Here is a 25558-nt window from a genome sequence, read left to right as displayed (position 1 = left end):
GATCATCTTATGCAACTAAAATCCTTTCTTCTCACAACTTTCTTCTCAATTTCTCACGTACTTTCTTTTCACAACTACTGATGATTTTCAGAGCGCCAAGACTCACTGTAAAGGCAAGTCTTGAGGAGACTGAACAGGTCTTGAGTACTTATTATGTGCTGGGCATCAGGCTAAGCAACCTTCTGCACTTCATTCTTCCTCATCTCCTATGGGGTGAGGCGCCATTATCACTCCCATTTGTCAGATGGTGAAATCAAGGCTCAGAGATGCTTCCTAAAAGCTGGCAAATAAGTGACCAAGTTAGGGGTCAAACCCAGAGCTTCTTGGAGTAGGTGAGGCCCCCTGCAAAATATCACCCTGCCCCTCTGAGGGTAGGTTTGTGCTCCAAGGCAACTCCTCAGCCACGTTCACAGCAAGGCTGCTCTGTTCCAAATCCAAAGAGTGAGCACTCAACTTGCCCACATCTCAGCCTAACTTCTTGGTGGTCAATTGAGGCTGGTCCTACTCCTTTAAAAAATGTGTAACTCTAAACAATTCCCAAATTCCGAGAATATCCGTAATAAAAAGTACCCCCGAACCCCACAAGGGAATGTTTATCTCTAATTCTAGAATGTAAATTCTTCCTCATACTGTGGCCTGGCAACAAAACCGAGTCACCTATCCTGCCTCCGTTTGCCTTGTTACAAGATTTCATTTTAATGCTACTGTAAACCTGAATGGTGCCTCCAAACTTAATGAATTTCTTTCTGTACCGACAGAAGTGAGTTCAACTTTTTAAACTCCGCTGAGGAAAAGAATTACCTTTGTTTTATGCAGGTGAGTCAACGAAGATGTCTGATTTAAGGGGCAGTCATAGGAGAGGAATCAGAAATCTGCTCTGCCTTCACCTCGACCTCACAAAAACCCCAGGGGGATCTTTAAAAACTGCCCACACAAATCTGTTTCAGCTTTGGATTGCTTCTATTTGAAAGTGAGATAAATGTAACTGTATCCGTTTAACTTAAATATTCCAATGGATACGTGCCCCCCCATATGTGTGGTCGCTCCCACTGGTTCTAAACTACCCCTTCCCAAACAGGGAATGCAGATGTAGGTTTTATGCTAAAATAGCAGAGCTCTAAGTGCATTAAGAAAATCATTTCAATATAGCGTTTACTAATGCAGACGACTTTTAAAATGAAACAAGGCAGCTACAATGGCAGAGGCGCCACAGATTGAATAAATATCACTTAGCCAATTACCAATTATCCATGCTAATGGAGAATGAGGCAGAGCCCTGATAAATTAAAACCCCAAATAAACCGAATGTTGGTTTAACCAATGAGTCTTCTCCTTCTGCAAGAGAGTCTAAGGAACAGCTATAAAAAGACTGATCTGAATTTTACTTCCTTGCCCTTCCTCCACCTGCCCACCCTCTGACTGTGGCTCTGATGGGCAGGAAACCGGTCAAAGGGCAGACAGCTGGAGGGAACTCAAAGGGAGCAGGGGGGACCCACAGAGTGGAGAATCTGCCCCTGGATAATTGAGAGTTGATTGGATACACAATGGCCTCCTATTGTCCACTTCTCATTTTGGATAAGGGGCCAAAGCCAAGCCTGACATAAGTAGCTCTTTCCTGGACCTTCCTCCCCTGGGCCAGCTGTGAGCATTCATGGGTGACAGCTGTGTTGGGCACATTCCTTGCTTCACTCCTCTCCCCTCTGAGTCATCAGAGATTGAGCTAGAAAACTCTGGGCCATACCAGAAGTTTGGTTCTTGCCATTTTGCCTAACCTCAGTCTGGGTAGGAGATGGGAAAGGACTGAAGAGGGCTGCGGAGAACTATTTTCTGAGGATTTGATAACCGGAGCTTCAGACTACAGCATTTCGTGGGCCTCTGTTTTGTTCCTGACTTTCGCCATGTCTGTCTTCCTTTCTTCTATTACTCGTGCCCTATGTTCCTTCGTCTGGATTCCTACCCGATTAATGCTTTAGTGTTCCACCTTGTCACCCCTGTCCTTTGCCATATCTCTACTTTGATGGTTGGTGTCACATCTCAGCCTCACTGACATCTTGCATGTGACTGGGGTAATACCTGGTTTTCTGATACTCAGTAAGGCACCTTGCCCAGGGCTAACATGAAGCCAGGAAGCAAGTGTATGGTCATATCATTTGCTCAAATGTCTGAGCCCCTCAAGTGCATCTCTGCTAACCGGGTCTTCTCAGCTCATCATCTCCCTGTGTTTCAACAACCAAAGGGTTAAAGCGGAGCCCAGCAGCGGATCTAGTGGAATCCATCCTATTTGGTTGATGCCAAGGCTCTGCCCCTTAGGAAAGACACCCTACCTCATCATGCGGCTCATCACTGAGGCTCAGGGGCCTCAAAAGTAGCCCCTGGAACCTACAAGGCTCAGTGTTTATAGGCAGTAGTGGAGGAAGGAGTACAAAATGTTAAATATTTGACCGTTTGCAGGCTAGAAGTTGCTTTCAGATACTATGAGCAGGGTTCTTTCAATGGTGGCAAGCGTGAGAACGTAGTATAATTTGAGGAAAAATTTTCCACTTATTTTAGAATTCCAAAAAGGGTTCACAGATCTGCGCCTTTGCGCATACTCCTTGCTCTACCAGAATGCCCATCCCAGCCAAGTGCGCCTGGCAAACTGCCACTACTTCTAAGACTCCGCTCATGTGTCCCTTCTTCTGGGCAGTCTCCGATGAGCCTTGTCTCTTTAAGGAGTCACGTGCTTCCTTGTGCTTCCCCGCCCCCCCCAGCCCGCCCCCCCACCAGAGGCTTGCAGCTTTCTCTCTCCGAGGGCGGGCGTCAGGGCTGTCTGCTAACCCATGTCTCTCTTCCACTCAGCTAGTGTTCCTCAACCTTGGCAGCACATTGCAAGCCCCCGGGGAGTTTTAAGACACACCAGTAATTAGTTCTCAGAGATTTTGATTTACTTGGGAGGAGCTGAGACATGAGGGCTGAGAGATTTAATACCTCCTCAGCTGTTTCTAACATAGAGCCAAGTTTGAGCTCCACTGAGCTAGATGGGGAGCCACTTGAGGGTCGTTCCTGGGTCTCCCTCAGCTTTATAACCTCTGCCCCAGCACGAGCATGACAAACACTAGGTGGTCATCAAATGAATGTATATCTGTATTCATTGACCTGGTGCTGGGTGATCTTTAAAGGCCCTGTGGCAGAGGCTGCCAACTTTCCACCCAGATTTATTTTCCCTTCTCTGGGAGAAGTGGTAGAATTTTTAGCTGCAGGTACAGGGCTACTTAGGAGAAAGACCACATTTCCCAGCTTCCCTGTAGCTAGGAGAGGCCAAGAACGTAATTGTGATCAATGGGACGTGAGCAAAAATAGTGTGTGCAATTTCTAGGTTATGTCCTTGAAAGAATAGTCATACCCTTCTATGGTCTCTTTTCTCCCTCCCTGCTGTCTGGAATGCTGTCCTGGTGGTGGTGGGCCACCTTGGACCATGTGAGTGAGAGTGAGGGGACTTGATCCATGACCCGTGGAGCCATGATGCTGCCGTAGAGAAAGATATAGCTGGAGATCAGGATTATTTGTGGTCTCTGTGACAGCACCCAGCTGTTAGTGCCTGACCAACTTGGAACAATTTTATATTTTACTACCACAAAGGCTGATACTTGAGCCTCATAGCACTGGCAGAACCCGTGCTAACTCCACTCCAGTCTGGCAGCCAACCCTGTCGCTCCACAGCAGCATCGACTTGGGGCTCTGATGGCTCCTCATTACTCTCAGGCTAAAAGGCCAAAATCCATGACACGGACCACAAAGCATGGCTTTGTAGGGTGTGTCTGCTTCTCCAAGCTCATCCTGCCCTCTCTCCCCCGAGTCTCTATGTCCCCATCCCATCAGCCTTCTCTTGGTTCCTCAAATGAGCTGCACCCTCTTCTGCTACAGGGACATCCGTCTGGAATGATCTTGCCCCACATTCTCATCTGGTTAACTTTTAACTCAGCCTGCTGTCCTTCAGACCTCAGCCAGATGGTCGCTTCTTCAGGTCCCACCTGGCCTCTCTAGGTAACCCCCATACCAACACATCCGGAAACTCTGGGAATTCACCCCAGCTGTGACTTTGCGTTTACTGGGATGATTATCAGATTAGCAACTGTCTACATCACTACACTATTAGCCCCACAGGAGCAAGGCCCATGGTTGTTTTGGCTCACTATTGAGTCCCCAGTGCCTCGCATAGAGTGAAGCACGTAGTAGGTGCTCAATAAGTATTTGCTGATGAAACAGATGGCTGTATGAGTAAACCCAAGAGGATAATCTTTCTTTCCCATTGCAGAACCAGGCAGCAGCAGGAAAGATGGGAAACATAGGGTTAAACATTAAAAGAAGAGGGATTTTCTTTCGTAACACTCTTGCCAGGGAGCATCAGCCAACCATGACCTGGCTAGAGGAAAGTTAGCCAAGTGTGATCTCACTAGCCTCAAACCCAAATTAAGTTATTCTTGGCACTGTAGCCACTGGATCAGAAACGGGTAGCCTGGCTCAGCTCTGGGTAGCAGCATTTCCTCCTTGAGCTATGATGAATGGCAGAGCATGAGTATTTACTCTTCTCCATCCTGTGTGCAAACTCATCGGCCTAAAATCCCCGAGTCAGAGCTCCCCTTAGAGAGTGATGAGCTCCTAGCGCACACGGTTCCTCTTGCCTAGAATCGCTTCCTCCTAGCCCCTTTCAAAGTATCTAAGTCCTACACACTTCCTTCAAGGCCTGAGCTTGCTCTATCCTTCAGGAAGATTTGATGAGCTACAGTAACTTGTGAGTACTCTCCCCTTACCCCTGAACTTCAGGAGTTTTGTCAGAAGCATTCAACAGGCCCTTATCATAAGTTGCCTGGCAACATTATTTTCATGTAACTATACTAGCTCCCCAAACACAATATACCTTCATTAAGGGTACGCATATGAATCTCTTATTCTTAGCACCCAACACAGGGGTTACTGCCTAGTAAGCATCTAGTGAAGCGTGAAGTGTTTGTTTACGAGAAGGAGGAAGATGATAATGATGATAGGAGTCAGTATATATTCTCTTCCAAAAGGCTGTTGGCACCTTGCTAACCTGTAATCCTGTACCCCAGAATTAGGGCAAGAATAAAGGGCATGTGTGTCTTAAGAAAATATTTCACTCCAGGATTGAAAGTTAAGTCGCTCCCAGCACGACACACCATGAGGTCTCTAATTTATTCACAGCTGGAGCAAAATAGCTGAGATCTGAATCTCAGAATGGCCCAGGGCAATGAAAACTCTAAGTGAATTGAGAAAGTCTCGTTGAACTTTGATTGTAGTGGAAGAAAAAACCGAACCAGTTAGGTTAAAAAAAGCATTAAACTTGGGTGCTAGGCCCGTGTTCTTTTGTATTCACCTGGTGCCTCAAAGCCACCCACATTTGACTACATAATTAAAATACCAAACAATTTTTTTCAAAAACATGGATTGGTGTGTTTGTTGGTTTTTGTCTGTCTGCCCGCCCTTCCTTCCTTCCTTCCTTCCTTCCTTCCTTCCTTCCTTCCTCCCTCCCTCCCTCCCTCCCTCCCTTCCATCCATTCATCAGTCAGCCAGCAAACGTATGTTGAGATTTGCCCATATGCTGGGCAACATGCCACGCATGTGATATTAGTAATAGCAGCAACCAAAATGATGGCTAATCTTTTTCGAGTGTTTTCCATGTGATATACACATGGCTGCATTTAACCCTTCCTCCAACCCTTGATGTACAGGACCATTGATTGTATGCCTCACCTAGCTGCCACTTCACTCCTCTTTTTAGTCCAGCCGTTGCCATGACAATCAGTTTCCTACAGGTGCAGCCCCGTGGCACCTTGTTGCAGCTGTATTGCTTCTGTCGTGCTTTCTGCTCTGGGGTTTGACCGCCTTCAGATGCCCACGGGGCCAAAGCCAGGTGATTAAGTGCTCCCTCTTCTATCCCTCAAAAGGACAATTCTGAGGCCTACACAGTTCTCAGAGGGTCCTCCTCAGGACGGAGCCCCAGCTGCGCACTAGGACCAGCTCAATAATGTGTGCTGCTGTGGACTTGCCCTCCTTCCGGGTTGTACTCTCCCTAGTTTCCCTCTTGTTCCCTGCGATCACTTCCCCCCAAATTCTACGTGCACAAGTCCTTGTCTCAGGCCTACTTTCCAGGACAGAACTCAAGCAAACGCAGTTAGTATGCCCATTTTAACAGCTGAGAAATGTAGTGGTGGCCCCACAGATGTTAAATCCTCATCTCGGCTACCTGTAAATGTTACCTCATTTGGAAAAAGGGTCTTTGCAGTTGTGATTAAGTTAAAGCTATTTAGATGGAAGATTATCCTGGATTATCCATTGGGCCCCCCATGCCATTCTATTTATCCTCAGATAGGATTCCATGTGATGAGACAGAGGGAAATCTGATACACACGGAACAGGAGGCGGAGACGCTGATGGGGCCACAACAGAAGGGATTATAGTAGACTTCCTGCAGCCACTGGAAGCTGGGGGAGGCAAGGTGAGAACTCTCCCCTAGAGCCTCCAGAGGGAGCGTGGCCCTGCCCAGTCATAATAAAATCATAAAAATCCTAACCATTACCAATTAACATTACCAATTAACATTAAGCATATTTCAGTCCTCCAATACTTCTGGGGCTACTTCCTCCTTTCACCCAACAGTTTAACTCTGAAGAAATTCCTTGGGTAAGATTACAAGAGAGTCCTGCCTGCTCCTTCTCAGGGTACTGGGGTGGTATTCTACTGCTCTTTTATTCCATAATACCAAATACCTTCTGCCAAACACTGGGCAAATTTCTGGGGTGGAGGAGTACAGAGATGGCAACCTCAGGGAGTCCACAGTCCAGGTAGCAAGACAGACGAATATACAACGCTCACAAAATCCTATTAAAGGCACGGCACATGGTGATCTAGGAGGGGAGAGGAGGCACACCCAGCTTAGTACGGAACAGCCAGAGAAAGCCATGTGGAACAGAGGATACTGTGCTGAGTCTTAAAGTAAAAGACTGGAGTTACCCAGGTGGAAAGGAGGGGAGGGAGAGGGGGTGTGGGAAGAAGGCAGAGGGAAACATGTCTGCCTGGGCTGCTATAACAAAACCCCACAGACTGGGTGGCTTAAACAACAAACATTTATTTCTTATGGTTCTGGAAGCTGTCAAGTCCAAGATTAAGGTGCCAGAAGATTGACGTCTGGTGAGAACCCTCTTCCTGGTTTGCACACGACCACCTTTTTGCTGCATCCTCATGTGGTGGAGAGAGAAGTCTCTGGTCTCCTCTTCTTATAAAGGCACTAATCCCATCATGGGGCCATTACCCTCATGACCTCATCTAACTCGAATTATCTTCCCAAGGCCCCACCTCTGAGTACCAACACATTTGGATTAGGACTTCAATGTATGAATGTGAGGAGGACACAAACATTCAGATTGCAGCAGAGACAAGGATGTGAAAGCAAGCATGAAAGAGTGCAAACCAGTGGTATTGGAGCTCAGGGTACATGAGGTAAGGATGAAAGCCTGTATGCCATGTTGAAGTTAGACTTTGTTATGAATGTAATGGGGAATCACTGAAGGATTAAGTCAGGAGTGACATGATCAGGTTTACCTTTTAAATGACCACTGTGGCATCAGTGTGCAGAATACACTGGAGTGAGGCCTGACTGGAGATGGAGAGGCCAGTGAGGGAGCTATGGCAGTGATCCAGGTGCGAATGATGAAATAAGGATGACAATAGCGGACAGATGCAAGAGCAATTTAGGATATAGAGTCAGCAGGAGGAGTTGGCCTCAGATGAGTGCTAGAAGCTGAGGGAGGAGATGAGGATGGCTTCTGGATCTCCAGCTTATGCAAGCTGGTGAATGAGTAAGAAGATCTGGGGGAAATAATGAAATGAGTTGGGGATGTCCTGAATTTGAGAATATTCCTCACCATCCCAAATGGAGATGTTATTTAAAAATCAGTTCTAATCCTCTTCTCTTCCCAGTCAATACTCTCTTCTTGGGTAGTATCATCATTTGTGAACATCAGCTACCATCTCACTGTTGATAACTCAAGTCTTTAAATTCTGCCTGAACTTCTCTTCTGAATCCCAACATCTTGGATTCAACCACCAATTAGGTATTTCCCCTTGGATGCCCCATCTCAGAGGTTAAGTGGCTGCATCCCATTACCAGGGCAATCTATTAAAAGCTGTGCTGTCCAACACAGTCCCTGGTAGTACTATTGGGTACTATGACTGTAGAGTACTATTGAGTACTTGAAATGTGGCTAGTCCATCAAGAAAATGAGATGAGGCACAGAGGAGGAGAGCATGTTCGCAAATGACATACCTGGAAAAGGACTATTATCTAAGACATACAAAGAACTCTTAAAACTCAACAATAAGGGGCACCTGGGTGGCTCAGTCAATGAAGTGTCTATCTTTGGCCCAGATCATGATCCCAGAGTCCTGGGATCTAGTTAGTCCCACATCTGGCTCCTTGCTCAGCGGGGAGCCTGCTTCTCCCTCTCCCTCTGCCTGCCGCTCTGCCTACTTGTGCTCTCTCTCTCAAATGAATAAATACAAATTTAAAAAAATTTTAAAGGTCCTGGGATCGAGTCCCGCATCGGGCTCCCTGCTCCTTGGGAGCCTGCTTCTCTCTCTCTCTCTCCCTCTGTCTCTCGTGAATAAATAAATTAAATATTAAAAAAAAAAATTTTTAAAAACCCCAAAAACTCAACAATAAGAAGATGTACAACCCAATGAAAAAATGAGCAAAAGACATGAACAGAACTTCATCAAAGATATACAGATGACAAGCATAGCAAAAGTTGTTCGACATCATCTCATTAGGCAATTGCAAATTAAAACAACTGTGAGATATTATTACACACCTACTAAAATTCAAAACACTGACAACACCAAGTGCTGGTGAGGATGTGGAACAATAGGAACTCTTCTTTACTATTAGTGGGAATGACAAATGATGCAGGCACTTGGGAAGACCGTTGAGTAATTTAAGTAGTTCCTGACAAAATGATCCAGCAGTTGTGCTCCTTAGTATTTACCCAAATGAGCTGGAAACTCATGTCCACACAAAAACCTGTACACATATGTTTATAGCAGCTTTCTTCATAAATGCTAAAACTTGGAAGCAACCAAGATGTCCGTCCATAGGTGAATGTATATGTAAACTGTGGTACATCCAAAGAATGGAATATTATTCAGTGCTAAAAAGAAATGAGCTATCAAGCCATTAAAAGACATGGAAGAAGCTTAAATGTCTATTACTAAGTGAAAGAAACCAATCTGAAAAGGCTACATGCTATATGATTTCAGCTATATGACATTCTGGAAAAGGCAAAACTATGGAAACAGTAGAAGGATCAGTGGTTGCTATGGGTTAACAGGGAGCAAAGGATGAATAGGCAGAGCCCAAGGATTTTTAGGGCAGGATACCACTCCATATGATACTATAATGGTGAATACATGTCCCTATACATTTGTCAAAATCCACAGAATGCACCTAATGCAAACTACGGACTTTGGATGATGATGCTATGTCATTGTAGGTTCATCAGTTGTAACAAAAGTACCACTCTGGTGCAGGTTGTTGATAGTAGGGGAGGCTGTGCATGTGTGGAGTCAGGGAATATGTGGGAAGTCTTTGTACCTTCTGCTTGATTCTTTTTTAAAAGATTTATTTATTTATTTTAGCAGGGGGAGAAGAGAGAGAGAGAGAATCGCAAGCAGACTTCCCCCTGAGCGCAGAGCCTGATGCAGGGCTAGATCTCATGATCCTGAGATCATGACCTGAGCTAAAGTCAAGAGTTGGATGCGGGGCACCTGGGTGGCTCAGTTGTTCAACGTCTGCTTTTGGTTCAGGTCATGATCCCAGGGTCCTGGGATCGAGCCCCCACATCGGGCTCCCTGCTCAGTGGGGAGCCTGCTTCTCCCTCTCCCCCTCCCCCTGCTTGTGTTCTCTCTCTCTCTCTGTCAAATAAATAAATAAAATCTTTAAAAAAATAAAGTCTATTTTTAAAAAATGGCTATTCCAGACTGAGATGTAACTATAAAATAGACCCTGAATTTTAAAGACCTATATAAAGAAAAGTATGTAAGTATCTTATTAATAATTTTTATGTTGATTACATGATAGGAAGACAGTATGTGGTATATATTAAGTACAAATGTATTATTGAAATGTATTTACTTTTTTTTTACTTTAAAAGGTGTAGCTACTAGAAAATTCTAAGTAGTATGTGGCTTATATTCTATTTCTCTTGAACAGTGCTGGCTTAGACTATGAACAGCCAGCGCTAGAAACCAGGGCTTCTGGCTTCTAATCCAGGATGAACCATTCATTCAGCAAACATATTTGAAGTACTACTCTATTATGATGAATAAGATAGAGATGATCCATGCCCTTGGGAAGCTTATAGTCTTTTTTGGACTTATTACTGAGATCAGTATAAGAAACAGTTTTGAAAGGTACAAAGCACCATAACAATATAAAAAATAATATGAATATAATTTCCAAGTAGAAAGAAGACATGCTCTGATTTCCAGATGAAAGACATATCAGGAATCCTTGTGTGGGTAGAAAATCAGGCAATCAGTCCAATAATTGTGATCAACTAAGTAATCTTGAAATGGCATTGATTTTATACCAGAGGGTAAAAAAAGAGAGGTATGAGGTCTATCCAAATTGTAATTTCTAGCAAAATAAGTTCAACTTGGGAATCCCTGAATTGTACATAATGAGAGGAACTCTGCAGAGAGAGTTTTGCATATTGACTCGTCTTTGCCTTGGTAGTAAAAAGAGAGGGTGGATTTCAGCCAACTTTTCCTCAACCAGTGCTGTTGGGAAATTATGGCAGGAACAGGTAGGGCAGAAGACAGAGCCCGACAAGGCCTCAAGGGCAGCTGAAATCCCAGCCACATAGCAGAGGCAGCTGTGTTTTGAAGGGCAGCTCAGTCTGAACCAAAACTTTGGGAGGGCCAAGGAGCAAGGGGCAGCCCCTGTCTGAATGGATTGAAGGGTGGGGAAGGTGGAGGCCAGGACCAAGCTTTATGGTATGCTTAGCCAATGCTTACCTTACTTAATGAGCCAATGCCGTGTGCCATGGAAGGAGGCCTTCAAGACCAGGCCTCTGGGTTTACAGAGGAAAGGGAAGGAGCAGCAAGAGGGGAGCAAACCAGGCACTGGCTGAGCTCCTGCTCTGTGCCCGGCCCTGGGCCACCCCTGTGGGTTGGAAGGAAAGAAGCTGGTTTCTCCTTCCAGGGAGCAATCCCTGACTGTGAAGAGATCCCATTTTTTTGGCAGAGTGTCTCCTACACTGGACGCAGTCTGTAAAATGATGAGTTTAAAAAGTACATTGTACTATTTAAAAACCAATTTTGATATAATTGTCCAAACTTCTTTGTGGGGATGGTTAGAAGAATTATTACAAGAGAACATTTTGTTCAAAAGAACAACAAAAAAGAGAACAAAAGGAAAAAAAAATCCTGTTTTGCTGCAGTGGAAATCGTTCTTTGTTATTTGCGAATTTGCCCCCTGGTTCAGGTTGGGGTCAGAGTTGGTGTTTGCATAGTGATGAAATATGTAAGATGGGTTTTAGAGTCACAGGCCCGGGTTCTGACTCCAGGCCCACAGCATGCTAGCTGGGCGTCTTGCAGCAAGTTGCTGTCCTTCATTAGGCCTTTATTTCATTTGTAAAATGGGGTGGTGATACCTTACCTTAAGAGGCTGTAAAGGGGATTGAATGAAATAATATAGTATGCTAAAACTCCAAGCATAGTGTCAAAAGCTAATATTGCTTAATGAGTGGTAGCTCTTATTATTGTTGTTGGTGTTGTTAATATTTAAGCAAGCCTACTATCTGGATTTTTCCAAAATTTCCCTCCCTCTCTTGCATGTATTCACACGCACACTTACTCGTATGGTGAATATAAGTGTCAGAACCCAAACTGGGGCTGGAAAGTCTGAGACGTGGGTCAGTTCTCTCTGTCTTTGTCTCCCCATGGGACTCTCTGACAAAGGTCAGATTCTATTATTGAGAACTCCAAGAGGCTTAAATACATTTTTTACACTTGAGGAAATAATTACGTTGACTATTAAATATGAAATACGGGTATCATTGCATCTGACTTAGAAACATTTTTTAAGAGCTCACTTAGTGGGGCTTGAACTCATGACCTTGAGATTAGGAGTCACAAGCTCTACCAACTAAGCCAGGAGGCACCCCCCAGAAACATTTTTTTTCATTTATTCCACAAATATTTCCGGAGCAGCCACCATATGTCAGGCACAGTTCTGGGCCCTGGGGATAGTCATGAGGAAGACCCAAATCCTTGCTCTGAGGATCTTCCATTCCAAACAAATAGGCATGGGGTGTCATGTCAGGGGCTCCAAGAAACAAATGGAGAATGACAGGGTAGGGCTATTTTTGAAAGGATGATTAGAGAAGGCCTCTTTGGGAAATAACAGTTGAGCAGATGAAGTTCACGAGCATTAGGGAGTGATGAAGCAATCCATGAAAACAACTGGGGAGGAGTGCTCCAGGCAGAGAGATCAGCAAATGTGACCATGAGGTAGTTTTTGACCATGACCATATTCGTTGAAGTGAAATTTGCCTCTGTGAGGATGACTGAATTTATACTCCTTAGAGAATTTGCAGGGTTCATGGGGTTTTCAATAAAAATAGAAATTTGGAGGATAATGTGAAAGGTGGAAAGGTGGAAAGGTCTGGGGGAGTGGGAGGAAGACTTGAAGGAATGATGAGGTGTGGTCTTTAAATGGTCTCATGGCATGTCTACTCAGAGTTCCTTAATCTTGGCATTGTTGATATTTTGGGCAGATAACTTATTGTTGGGGTTGGGGGAGATGTTGTCTGGTGCACTGCAGAATGTTTAGGAAAATCCTTGGTCTCTACCCACTTGGTAGCAGTGATATTCCCCATTTGTAACAATCCAAAATGTCTCCAGACATTGTTAAATGTCTTCTGGGAGGTGACATCTACTCCATTTCAGAATCACTGGTCTACATATGGGTGGAACGAGTATCTGGAATTTCTTTACTTCAAAAGTTTCATCGTGGACAATTAAATCTCACATTTAATTCAAATTTGATTGGGAGATTAGCTGCTTCTATTGAGCACCCACTGGCCAAGTGCTTTTCATGTATGACCTTATTTAATCCTCATAACAATCTGATGACAGAAATATCACTAGTGCTGTTTTATGTACCGGGAAACTGGAGCTTCTGGAAATTGAGTGACTTGTCCGAGGTCACACAGCTAATGAGCAGCATAGCCAGGATTCAAATCCAGCTTTGTTTGACTCCAAAGACCTTTATGATATAAACACCTGAGAACCAGAGCAGACTCTCATTTTGGAAGCTTGATTCCTCAGCTGTTGTCTACCTCTGGCTACAAACATTCAGGAGATATTCATTGAGTGCTTTCTTTGTGCCAGATACTGTTCTAGACCCTGGGTTTCCAGCAGTGAACAAAACAAACATCCCTGCCCATATGGACATTCATGCTAGTGGGGAGGGACAGACACAAACGAAAATAACTAGGTAAAACATATAGAATGGCAGATGGGATTCATGCTATGGAGGAAAGTGGAGAGTGGCAGTTTTAAATTGAGTGCTGAGGGGTGATTTCCCTGAGGTGGTGCCACCTCGGTAAAAACCTAAGTAAAATGCCATAATGAGCCATTTGGATATCTGGGAAGATCTGCATTTCAGGCAGAGGAACAGCAAGCGCAGATTCCCTGAGGAGGTAGCAGGAACAGCAAGGAGGCTGGAACAGTTGGAGTAGAAAGAATAAGGGAGAGGGGCTCGGAAGTGAGGGGAAAGAGGTTGCAGGGATACAACAGCATGTAGGACTCTAAAGCCCACTGTAAGAATTTGGCCTTTACTTGAATGAGATGAGAAGCCTTTGGGGAGAGAACTGACATAAACGATCACTCTGACTTCTGTCTTTGAGAAAAGATTATAGAGGAGTGTGGTGGTTTTAAAATATGTGCCCACAAATGCTTTAATGCTCCTCTTTTCAAAGTGTAGAGCCTAATTTCCTCCTCTTGAGTGGAGACTGCATTTAGTGACTCACTTCTCACAAATAAAAGTGGCATAAGTGGTAGTGTGTGACTTTGGAGGTTAAACAGAAGATGGAGTGTAGCCTCCTCCTTCTCTCTCTTAGTTTACTTGCTCTGGGGGAAGCCAGTTGCCACGTCATGAGGGCACTCCAGGAGCCTATGGAGAGCCAGTGTGGTATGGACCGGAGACCTCCTGCCAGGAGCCAGAGAGGAACTGAGGTCCTGTGGAAACTGCCATTGTCAATGAGCCATCTATCTTGGAAGCAGATCCTCCAGTCAAACCTTCAGATGACATCTTGGTGCTAACCTCCCGAGGTGCCCTGAGCCAGAACCACCCAGCTAAAGCACTCCCAGATTCCTGACCCCCACAGATTGTGAGACAATAAATGCCTATTTTAAGCTGCTAATTTTTGGATAATTTCCATGCAGCAACAGATAACAAGCACAGGAAGCAAAGGCAGAAGCCAAGAGACCAGTTAAGAGGCAATTTCAGCAATCCATGTGAGAAGATGACTTGGAAGTGGTGAAAATTTTTCAGATTTGCAGTTAGATTGGATATGGGGCAGGTGACAAAGAAGAGTCAGGCTTTGAGCCTGAACAATGGCAAGTAAGATCAACTCTTACCTGAGCTCGAAAAATCATTCAACACATCCAGTCATTCCTTCCTTAGAATATTTCCTCTTGGCTTCTGTGACACCACAGGGAATCTAGCTTCCTTTCTATATCACTGACCGACCCTTTTCATTATCTTTCGTTGATGTGTTCTCTGCTCAAGCCCTTAATGTTGGAGTCCCCCAGGGCTTGATTTTGGACTTCATTCTCTTTTCACTTTACAGTCTCTCCCTAGGAATTTTCATCCACTGTTAAGACTTTAAATGCCTCCTATGCCCAATGATTCTCATTCTATGGCCTTCCCACTGAGCCCCAGACGCAAAAATCCCATTGCTTACTTGTCATATTCTTGTCTATGTCTAAATGGGTTCTGGGCTTTAACGTGACCAAAACAGTGTTCTTGGTTTCCTGCCACAGTCCTACTCTTACTACAGTCATCTCCATCTCAGTAAGTGAGACCTCTGTCACCCCAGTTCTCGTTAAATGTATAGAGGTCCTTTGTGATTTCTCTCTTTCCTTCATTCCCACCTTCAGCCCACTGGGAGGGCCGAATGACCCTGTATCTCCAACCTATTGCAGACATGTATACTTCCTTCTGTTGCTGCAGATACAGCCCTACTCGAAGCTGCCATCATCTGTCCCTTAGACTTGCCCGCTCAGCCTCCCATGGCAGCCAGTGTGACCTTCCAAGAACACAAATCAGATTGAGGAGCTCCTGTTCTTAAAACCCTTCAATGGCTTTCCACTGCACTCAAAATCAAATTCAGGCTTGTCATGGCTAACAAGTTTCTACATGAAGTTGGCCCTGTCTGTCTGTGACTTCATCTGATACTACTTTCCTCCTTTATTTTTCTACAAGCACTCTGACCTTCTCTGTTTCTTGATGATGCAAAATTCATTCCTGGATTAAGACATTTGCATTTGTTGCTGCCTCTGCCTGGAATACTCTTTTTCAGACATCTGCATGTCTATAACCTTCTTGTCATTTTGATCTCATACCAATGTCACTTTCTTGGAGAGCCCTTCCCTGACATCTAAGTAGTCTCCTTCCAGTCACTTCTTGTCATTTCATCCTTTTCGGTTCTCTTTGTAGATCTTACCTATCCGAAAGTATCTCATCTATTTATTTGTTTACTTATATAGTTTCAGTTTTCTCTTCTCTGGATACATTGACCCTGACCTTAATCTTAACCCTTATCTCTCTTGTTCATTACCATATGTATCCTCAGACCCAGTCACGATGCCTGGCACATGGCAGGTATTTGACAGATAACTGTTGAATGTATATATGAATGAAGGAATACGTGGGCTGACAGAGAAGAAGAAGCCCAATCTTTTCCATCTCCATCCGAACTCGAGGTGTTGCAGGTAAAGAGGAATGCCTCTCAGTTTTACCAAGCCCCCTCCTGTCTCAGGGCCTTTGCATTTTCTGACTTCACACACTTGATCCCTTCCTTCTCTCAGGTGTCTGCTCACCTTACTGGAGAGCCCCGCTGACCATTCGTAATCACATAGATCTCCCTCTCATTTATGTCTAGGGATTTAAGGGAATATTTCAACACTATTTTCTCCTATGCCCCAAATATTGGAATGTATTTTACTAAGTTGATGAAATTAATGACTGTGTAGCTTCTCTTAGGTGGATGCCAAAGCCAGTTGCTTGAATCATTTATCACTGCATCATGAGCCACCCCAAACTGTAGTGGCTTAAACCAGCAATTTATTTTCTCGTGATTCTACAATCCGGGCAGGGCCCTATTGGGCAGGCTGATCTACCTGGCTGGCAGTGGGTAGGGCTAGAGGCTGGGAGTCAGCTGCGGGTGTCCACCTGAATGCCTTAGAACTGCTCCACCAGCTTCTTTATGTGCTTTAGGTTTTCTGCGGCATGGTGGCTGGGTTCTAAGACGTAGCTGAGTCTGTGAACTCAGAAGCTGCTGAGTACTTGAGACACAGCCTTGGCAGTTATACCCTGTCACCTGTGCTGCATTTTGTTAAAGTCAGTCACAGGGCCATACCAGGATCAAGCAGGGGTTGGGGGAGGGGAGGAATAGTCTCCACCTCTCAGTGGAGGACTGGGAAAGAACTTGTGGTCATCTTTAATCCATCATCTTCAATCAATTCAGAAAGGCAATCATTTTGACTTCAACTCTTGTTGATGAAAATGTTTCTAAAAATATGTTAGTCCTACAAGCAGATTAGAATGGACCTAGTGTCCTCAATGATTAAAGGTCTTTCAGAAACTCAGGATTTCTGTTCTTCATTTCAATTATTATTTCCAAGTTTAGGTTCTCTGTCACAAGCTAACTGGTTTTGTTATCTTGGGAAAACCACAGAGGATTTTAACGCCCGTGTTCTTATCCAGGAAGTGAAGGGATGGAGTTACATGAGTTCTATTTTCATTTCCAGTTCTAAGATGCTGTGATTTCATTATTTCGTGTAGAACATATAGGAGATTGGGCTACATCTGTAATAAATTCAAGACATACCCTGTATGCATAAATTCCTTATATGAACTTTTGCTCGTTTATGTTATTTCTCATAGAGTGGAAGTATAGAGCATTTGTTAGATGATTGAGGGAGGGTAATTTTTCTTTTTCTAGATAAACAAAGGGAAGAAGTTTATTGCTAGTTGAACCACTCTGAGCAAAGGTAATTGTTAAGTTCAGCTAATCAAGTTATGGTAGAGACTGCTAGCTGTTCTCCAAAATCCATTTTCTCATCTTCCTGGACACATAGCAGAGCTCATTTCCTAGCCCTCCTTGCAGGTAGGTGTGGCCATGGGACTATGTTTTAACTAATGAAGTGGGAGTGGAAGTATTGTATGTCCTTCTCCCCTGTCAGGCTGGAATGGAGACAACCTCTGAGAGTGACCTTGAAAGTCCCTCCTTTTTTTTTTTTTTTTTTTTAGTTTTATTTATTTTAGAGAGAGAGTGAGAAAGAGCCGGGGGATGGGCAGAGGGAGAGGAGAGAAAATCTCAAGCAGACTCCCTGCTGAGTGTGGAGCCCCACACAGAGACTCCATCCTACAACCATGAGATCGTGACCTGAGCCGAAATCAAGACTCAGATGCTTAATCGACTGAGCTACCCAAGCACCCTGAAAGTCCCTTCTTGAAGATGGCAGAGGTCTCCATCAGTGTGTGTGTCTGGGCACCTGGTGAGGAAGGGCTGACCTGTTCACCCACCCATTACTGTAATAAATGAACTTTGTTGTGCTTGAGTCTTTTTTTTTTTTAAAGATTTTATTTATTTATTTGAGAGAGAGAGAGAATGAGAGATAGCACGAGAGAGAAGAGGGTCAGAGGGAGAAGCAGACTCCCCGCCGAGCAGGGAGCCCGATGCAGGACTCGATCCCGGGACTCCAGGATCATGACCTGAGCCGAAGGCAGTCGCTTAACCAACTGAGCCACCCAGGCGCCCCGTGCTTAAGTCTTTATCATTATGCACATTTATTTGCCACAGCCATCTGTCTATAATACATATATTTTACTTTGTTTTTCAAGGTGCTTCAAAATATTTTACTACTACTCTATTGACTACAAAAAAAGAGCTAAATACTTTTCTGTTGGGACATCTTCAAGATAAGATGATAGCCATAGTATCCTCTGTGTCTCCTGAAGCCAAGTCTCAGGCGCTCTGCCTTGATAGTGCTTTTTATAACCATCCTCATCTCTGCCACTGAGACTTCCCATCAGCCTTTAGTTATTTAACAAATATCACTTTGGTCATCAATTATGGACCACCAGTGTCACTGTTGCAAGACAGTGAACAAAAGAGATCAAGCTGTGCCCTCGTAAGCTTAGAGGAGGTGAGTGGCATCGGGAGGCTTCTTGGTCAACCATAATAACAATCAGCGCAGTCTCAAACTCCCCCTCTCAATAAACTTGTTCTTTTTTTTTTTTAAAGGTTTTATTTATTTATTTTAAGAGAGAGATAGAGAACGTGAGCAGGGGGAGGGGCAGAGGGAGAGAGAGAGACAGAATTTCAAGCCGACACCCAACTGAGCATGGATCCAGACGTGGGGCTTGATCTCATGACCCTGAGATCATGACCTGAGCTGAAATCAAGAGCTTAACAAACTGAGCCACCCAGATGCCCCAATAAACTTGTTCTAATAACTGTGGTTACCATATAATTCAGATATCTCCCTGAAAGTTTTTAAACAATTATTTCTAAAATGGGTCACATATTCTCCTTTTTTCCCCTCAGCTCTCTACAGAACACAATTCAACATCATTATCATAATTGCGTTCTATGGTAATGTGGTAATACATCAAGGGGCAGGGAGGGGCAGAGAACTATTTACCCCATACAAGATGGCCTCAGCTTACTATGCATTTCGAATTCTTGTGCCCATACTTCGATAGTCTTCCTATTTCCTTCATGTCCATTGGGTTGTTGTCTTTCCACCAGAATCCACTGTCACCTTGCAGTTGGCTCCTCACAACTAAGAGAACTGAAAAATCTCACTTTCTTGAATGGGGGTTCTAATAAGAGTGACGAAGAGAGAGGGTGCATGGCTGTTGGGACCTTGGTTTGGTGATGCTGCTTTGGCTGATTAGGAACCTTCCTTCATTTGTTGCCTCCTGAGCTGTAAATAGCTGAGGTCGATGGATATTTGATTCCTGTACCTGAGCCAAAATCTTGCCTGACGTTTGCTTTATTATTCTGCTTTTATCCTTTTGTAGAAATGTTCACACTTTACAGAGAGGGGAACAAAGAGATGAATTGCCAGAAATTCTGTCAAACATGGGACACTCTATAAAAACAGTAGATTTCAGAGAAATTTAAAGAAATGTGATTGTGGGGAAAAACTAAGAGTTCTAGTGCTCCATGAAAGCTGCTGTCCAGGGAGCTGGCCTGGGGAAGGCGTTCTTTAAGGAGAGATCCTGGGGCCTGAATGGAAGGATGCCAGGAGGTGAGTCTCAGGTGACTCTCAGGAGAGTGGTTTACCTCGAAATTTTAAGTGGGCCTAGAGTCCAGACAGATACAATTTTGCCTTCTCCAAGGGAATTGTGATGAATAACTGTGGCATTGACTTAGGGGAGACACAAGTAGTTAAACTGCAAAGTAGAACTATAGTTGACTCTAAAAACCGGTGCCCCGTCAAAATGACTAATAATTCTGGGACTATAACTACCCACCTGTACGCTTTGTTTTTGTCCTCCAACTTTCTATTTTTTCTGCATTGTACAAATATTTGATAATGAGCATGCATTCCTTTTATAATAAAAAAATCCGATTAACTTAATTAGAAAAAAATTACCCACCAGGTGATGGGAGTTTTCTCATTAATTTATCATCAGGCATCATAGTCTGGCTTCACGATCTCTGCCCACCAAGGCCCAGTTATTTTTGTGCGCTCCATGGCTGACCCTGGCTGGTGTGGCACAGGGCGTGTGGTAGGGTGAGGAGGTGCTAGGAAGAGTAAAGGGAAAGTTTGTTTCCCAGAGCACTGCCCATGGGGGAGAGACTCACTGCGCTTCCTTCTGAGTGGGAGCTGCACATCAGCAAGTGGCCTGTGGTGATTTCAAGGGGAAAGAGGAGGGAAGGAAGCAGAGGTTCCTTTGGGGGTGGGGGGAAGCTCTTGGAGTGTCTGGTTTTGACACACTTGTGCACCATCACTAACGGCCTTACATCTGAAAATCTGAGTTTGGTCCAAACGGGAGCCTCGGAGAGAAGTCTAAAACTGTGCCACCCACCTCGCTATGCAGTATGGTTCCTGTGAGGCCACCCAGGGCCATGTTCTATCTTCTGCTGATGGGCTAGTTGCATTAAGCTTGTTGGGTTGATCTGCTTGGGTACTACCTAAAAGGTTACAACACCAACAGCCTTTGTCTGGATTAGACCCATTGCTGGTGTTTGGGGTCCTGAGTGGAGACTTGGGAAAACCCGAAGTGATATATTCAATGTCAACGAAATCATTCATTTTGCTTTGCACTTTCATCTGAGAGAAGGATACAGTCCTTGCGGGCTGAGTCTCCTAAAGAGAGTGTCTTCCATTTCTCTGAGGCGAGGTGCAATTCACACACCACACGTGGGGGAAAGAGGAATTTAGTCACAGTTTGTACTGAGACTCAGAGGACGGCAGATGAGAATTCCAGAGACAATGCAAAATGAAAATATAGAATCACAAAGAAAAAAATGTCTCTGGAACTCGAAAGCCTGCTAAAACTCTGAAAGAAGCACTCACGCAGTAGGTATTGCGAATGCATGACATCTTCATGATCATCATTCCAGTAGCGATTAACTTCACATTGTGCTTCGGTTAGTTAATGGTTGCCTTTTCCTGTTTCTGGCTCTGGAGCTTAAAAGCAAAATAGGCCCTTTGTGATGCTCTCAGAAGAACTATTTGCACATTTTGATTTGGCAAAGAACAGTTCAGCTTTCTGGGCCTTTCTGGCTTTTTTATTCCACAGGGAATATGCAAGCAAAACTGGCTGAACTTTCAAACACAAGCTAAGTCCTGATAATCGCTAGAGCATTTCTTGCTTTGCTCTCCTCAAATGGCTATATTTATTATAAACCAAGTCCACATTCTGCCGCTGAAAGGTCATTGTCTAACTGGTACATCTGCTTGCTGTACCAAGAGTTTCAGAACCAGATCCCCTCTGACATGGATCATTCGGTTATGCAGGCGTCCTCATCTGGAATGTGGTTCTCCCCAACAAAGAAGTGTCCCCAAGCACCATCGTGGGGGAGGGGAGGTTGTGAGCAAAGTCATCAGCCCCTAAGAAGGCGTCCTGACCTCCTCAGGACTGAACTTTCAACCTCTTGAGCTGACAGTTAGTGGTGGATGCACAAATTTTGTTTGCGACTAATTGCAGCTTGTAAATGGAGCATTGTGGCCCCGGAAAAGAGCCAGCAGTCTCTCTCCCCAGGGTCACCCAAGTGGAATCCGGACACAAGAGAGCCTGTCCCCTAATGGGCCTCCTCCCCAGCCCTTCCCAACCTCTCAGGGCCCTGGGCTTGCCTCCTTCATCAAGTTGAGAGCTAGAGGGCACAGGCGGAGAGTCCTGTGCAACTCTTCTCCAAATGCCAGGCTATTCATAGCAACTTGCAGCACCCTCAGGAATCCCCACAGACCAACTTGCCAGAGCTGACTATTGTCTCCCCACCCAGCGGCAGCGGCCTTTCCCAAACCCAAGGATGCACAGGCCATCTCAAAGCACAAAACGACTTGCAAACCAATCCACGGGGGCTTCACCAAGGAAACTCCTGGAAGTGGAGAGGATGAAAAGCAGAGACAAGTAGAGAGGGCAGATAATGATTTTCCAGCAGATTGACTGCTTATTTTTAGTTTCACAAAGCAGATACACTTTGTCAATGACGAATAAGCCAGAGAGGGGCTGAGAACAGGGAGCTACATTTCCATTCATCGGAGGCGGGACCAGGGCTGCTCCCAGACTCGGTGAGAGTACAGCTGGTTGCAGGGTGAAGGGCAGACATCACTGGCCAAGAAACCTTCGGCTGTAAGACAAAAGGGGTAGCCAAGGGTGACTCTCTTTGTTTTCTCTGATCGTCTCATTGGACTGAGGTGGTAGCTAATATCACCCTGTACCCTTAGACCATGAAAAGAACATAAGGAACCCTGTGAAAGTATAGAGTGAGCTTCCCAGGCAAGCATCCTATTGTTCTCAGTTAATCAAATTTGTCAAATTGTTCCCAGTGCCTTAGAGCTAAAGGGTGATACTTAGGACCATGGTAAACAAATCCCCAACCATCTGCTCTGACAGCTGTTGGACCTTGAGCAAGAACTTGTACCCATGGAGTCTTTTGAGAGCCCCTAGGCACGGGGATGGACTCGAACGGTTCAATCATCAAGTGGCCAAAGTTTAAAACCACTATCAGCCCTGGGATATCGACACCTAGCTAGAGGGGCTCCGAGGAATGAGCTTCGCAAACAAAATTTCTCTTCTGCCCGTAGCCTCCGAACACCCCACTTCCTGTGTCTGCTGCATATTTCCTCAATACCTTCAGCCTAGCCTTAAAAATCAATGCAGTTAGTGAACTGCTTAGTCGAAAGTGAACACATCTATTGATGCTGAAACAAGAGCTGGGCACTTCCAGCCAATTTGAAGAAATCTGCTTGGATGATCTGTTCGATTCCGAGCCTTTCAAGTGTGAGGGCTCCGAGGATTAGCTTGCAGTTGCAGTACATTATTTCTATGAAAGTTGTTTGCTTCTAACAAGTTAATCTCTGGGTGCCAATTTCATTAGGCCAAGTAGGTTTCATAAATAACGTCAGAATAGGGTGACCAACTATCCCAGGGATCCTGAGACTGCCCCAGTCTTAAAACGAAAATCCTGCATCCTGGGAAACTGCTCGTTCCTAGAGGAAACGTGATGCTCTGTTATTAGACCAAGGCGTTTTGCCTGCCCACAAGTCAAATTGTCCTGATGAGTTTGAAAAGTGCAGCAACGTCACAATGTCATCAACTCTGTTTCTGCGTTTCAAGTCCTAGTAGGGCACATGCTGAGAGGGGGACTTCTGAAAGTGGTGAGAGGCCTCTCTGCTGGAGGTCTATGTTTATCTTGCAATTATCCCAGAGTAAAGGGACCCTTTGTGACAACAGGTGGGCGGGGGGAGCTTAGCACCCAAGTATCTCACACTGAGTCACTACATGAGGGCATATATTTATTTTTAATTTTTTTACTTTTTAAAAAATTTTATTTATTTATTTATTTATTTGACAGAGAGAGACAGCGACAGAGGGAACACAAGCAGGGGGAGTGGGAGAGGGAGAAGCGGACTTTCCGCTGAGCAGGGAGCCCCATGTGGGGCTCCATCAGAGGACCCTGGGATCATGACCTGAGCAAAAGCAGATGCTTAACCGACTGAGCCACCCGGGCGTCCCTACACGTGGGCATTTAATATTGAGTATTTTAATCTTTCTTCTGTGTCCTCAATTTCTGATAAGGAAGAAAAACCCCACAGGACAGATTTTTATAAATGTTTTCTTGGGACATTTTGTATTTCCATTTGTACACTTTTAGGCCCTTGGGGAATGTGTGAGAAAGCGGTAAGGTAGAAACAAATATTTCAATTGTGCATACCTCTCTTGTCTTCTACTGCCTTCTTAGGAGATCAAAGTCATTTTGTGCGTTACTATCTATCCATATCTAAACTTACACTCGACTTTATTTATTCTGCCCAATTTGACCGAAGTCAGTGCTTTTTAAACTCGAATGTGCCTTGGGGATCTTGCTAAACTGCAGATTCTGACTCAGTGGGTCTGGGGTGAGGCCTGAAGAGTCTGCAATTCCAGGTGATGTCGGTGGTCTAAGGGCCACACATGGAGTAGCCAAGTCCCAGGGGGCCGAACCTAAGTTCTCTCTACCCTTAGGAAATTCTTAAAAGGGGGAAGGAGAAAATTTTAAAAGGAGTGGAGGGAGAAAATTGGGCTTTATATCTTCCAAGATAATGCCCGTTGCAACAGAGAATACCGTGTGCTTTAGCATACAACACAAATGCAATTAGAATTGAACCAAAACATCAGCGTACCTAGGAAGAAAGGCAGATGGGAGGAAGTGGAGGGCAGTTAGGAGGGCGGTAGCAATCCCAGTGTCCATGGCTGGAGGGGGCCCCTCTTCTTTCAAGCACTCACACCTGCCTTTTCTTTCACCGGTCTCTTGCCTGGACATTAGTAGCCGGGCATTTCCTTCCCAAAGTTGCTCGAAGTGTAAGCAGTGCTTTTGGTACGAGGCAGGGAAATATTTCATTCTCTTTCAATCGGTTGCAAGAACTCTGCAAAAAGATCCATTAAAGATGAAAAATGAAACATGCTCTGAAAACCATACCAATCTTTTCATGTTGCTTATAGTTTATTGTGTTTCTGAAGACACAAAAACAGATAATGAAATGCATAAGTAAGTCGAGGAGGAAATATCATTAAGTCAAATGCCTGACAGAAAATGGATTCTAGTAAATCACAGGCAGTTCTGATGTTGTTTTACAATAAAAATTGTTAATGCAATTCAATGAATTGCTATTGCTCACAGCCCTGGTTAATGAGATGACACATTTAGGGGCAGAAAAGGAATTCTGGGATTAAATGTTTTAATTGTTTAAGAACAAAATATATGTGCCTCAGAAATGGATGAGATGTTATTCCCCAAACTGCATCACTTGGGACCTTGGGAGAGTTTACATCTTTTTCCCTGAAGAGGAGCATCAAGTGGGGAAAATTAAATTGTCACGAAGCACCGAACAAACAAAAATCCTCCAATGCATGTTTATGTTCCATGGGAAATGTGTAGTCAGGGCTCTATCCGGTGTGACTTTTACTTACTGCCCTTTCGGGGGCTTTAGGCTAAAATAGAAAAACCTTTTTTTCTTACAGGTCATCACAGCAGAAGTGGCCCAAATTATGCTCCTGTTCATTTGCGTTTTCGCAAAGAAGGAGTATGTAATTTTAACAAACAGATTTCAATATCTGTCCCTTACCTAGGAGCCTGCCTCTATTCAATTGCCTCCCCATTCTTGTTTTGCAACTCAGTGTTCCTTTTGATCTCATGTCCTCCGATGCCCTTGCAGATTGTGAAAGCCTAGTGAGCGGAGCTGTTTCTCTGCTCATCACCCGACACAGGTGGTTTCTCAGCCCAGCGCACACCACTCCGGTTCTGCTGGAGAACGCGAGGGCTGCTTTCGTGCCTCCAAACGGATGAAAATCTCTTACGTCGTAGGCTTGATCTCCTCTCTTTTTCCTTAATATGGGTGTGTGGGGGCTGCTGGAGGGAAGGACAGAAGAGGGACCAGGAAAAAGAACCAGTTTTATTCTTGTTCACGTTCAGGTTCAGGGCCTCAGTTGAGAACCACGAACACACCTCCAGAGCGTCGTCACATTTCACCGAGTCTCCGCAGACTGCTC

At 44.6% G+C, this 25558-nt stretch overlaps 1 long non-coding RNA gene across 1 annotated transcript; it reads left to right on the top strand.

Moving 5' to 3' along the window:
* Window positions 1–641: 641 nt before the first annotated feature.
* LOC141372450 (uncharacterized) lies at window positions 642–18535 on the top strand. The gene is made up of 5 exons (XR_012377705.1): window positions 642–816; window positions 6367–6496; window positions 7148–7188; window positions 7347–7497; window positions 18191–18535. It is a non-coding gene; the product is annotated as an uncharacterized lncRNA (long non-coding RNA).
* The last annotated feature ends 7023 nt before the right edge of the window (window positions 18536–25558 follow it).

This window comes from Callorhinus ursinus, unplaced genomic scaffold (assembly GCF_003265705.2).
Source record: "Callorhinus ursinus isolate GAN/ISIS: 27379988/994484 unplaced genomic scaffold, GSC_fseal_2.0 scaffold4, whole genome shotgun sequence".
Lineage (NCBI taxonomy): Eukaryota > Metazoa > Chordata > Mammalia > Carnivora > Otariidae > Callorhinus > Callorhinus ursinus.
The sequence above is the reverse complement of the archived record's forward strand: the minus strand, read 5'-3'. Positions and strand labels throughout refer to the sequence as shown.